Source organism: Myotis davidii, unplaced genomic scaffold (genome assembly GCF_000327345.1).
Source record: "Myotis davidii unplaced genomic scaffold, ASM32734v1 scaffold663, whole genome shotgun sequence".
NCBI classification, from domain to species: Eukaryota; Metazoa; Chordata; class Mammalia; order Chiroptera; family Vespertilionidae; genus Myotis; species Myotis davidii.
Window position 1 is genome coordinate 1,591,641 of NW_006295816.1, and position 1,411 is coordinate 1,593,051.

Genomic DNA, 1,411 nt, shown 5'->3' on the forward strand with positions numbered 1-1,411 from the left:
TTGGTCTTCCAGTGACTGAGCATTTTCACTTGCTCCGGTGAAGCCTGGGCTTTTCTTCCCGTGTGCTCCTGTGTTACACGCCATCGACATGGCGGTGTTACTTGGCTGTGAGGGAGCCTAGGCCAGAGAGGGGCCCGAGTTCATTCCTAGGAAAGCCCACAGCACCCGGGGCTGTTGGGTCAGCAGGTGGGGCGCTGGAGGGGTGGCCCTTCTCCGTCCTAAAGGGCCCGGTGCAGCGGGGCAGCCACGGGAAAGCACTGGGCGGCTTGCTCATCTGCTGCTGGAGGAAGTCGGGGCCGGGCACAGGCCTAGCTGCCTGGCCGCTCAGGAATGTCCCCTGGGCCTGGCCAGCCAGTTGGCACCCACCTTTGGAGCCCCTCCTGGTCTCTGTACAGGTGGCTTTTCCTTCCTGACTTCACCCAGAGCGTCATCCAGGCCCCCTTCCCCCCGAGCCCCCTCTGCCAGGTGTGCTCTCCGCTCAGTGGTGGCTGTGGGGCGGAGGCTTAGGAAACGTCCTTGGAGGGCAGAGGCCGAGCTCCACACCCCGATCACCTGCTGCCACCTCTCAGGACCCCAGGGCCTGCCCGCCCTCTGAAACAGCTCACGGTTCCCCAGCTGCTCCATTGGGCCTTACCTCTTTGCTTCATGTTTTTTGCAGAATGAGCATTCAAACTTTGCTTTATATGTTTATAGGTGATTGAGGCTGTTTACATATTTAACCTAATAGAAGTAAAAAAGGAAAGCACAAGTTTTTTAGTCAAAGCATTTGAAATATTTTTTATAGCTAAAAAAGCTTGTAAAGGAAAATATATTTAATGTTTTTCATGGATCTGAAAATAGCAATTCCTACAGATATTTACCAGATCTGATGCTGGCTGTGTTAGCAGCAAATGGTTAGTGAGTTGGCAGAGGACGGGGGCTAGCGGAATATCAGATGGCGGTGCCCCTCCCAGGGTGGAAGGTGGTGCCTGCAGAGGGCAAGGAGGTGGCCGGCCTGTCGCTGCTATAAGCCCCACAGTGTTCTGTTTTACTTAATATATTTTTATTGATTTCAGAGAGGAAGGGAGAGGGGGGGAGAGAGAGAAACATCCCTGATGAGAGAGACTTATTGATTGGCTGCCTCCTGCACGCCTACATTGGGGATTGAGCCCGCAACCCGGGCATGTGCCCTTGACCAGAATCAAACCATGACTTCCTGGTTCATAGGTCGATGCTCACCCACCGAGCACCTGGGCGGGGCCCCACAGCACTCTTGAGCCCCAGTGCCCCCGTTCTCTGGGATGAGACCTCTTCGAGCGCCCGCCCGCTGTCTCGAACCGTGTGGCCTTGACCTTTCAAGCTAGCCCACCCGGCAGCCCCGTCTCTCCCGACAGCCCAGTGAGCCGGACAGAGGAGTGGTTCCCTCAGCAGG

General features: G+C 56.2%; 1 protein-coding gene across 1 annotated transcript in view; it reads left to right on the plus strand.

Moving 5' to 3' along the window:
• Window positions 1–1,411, plus strand: part of DAG1 (dystroglycan 1) — a 50,351-nt gene that overhangs the window by 43,926 nt on the left and 5,014 nt on the right.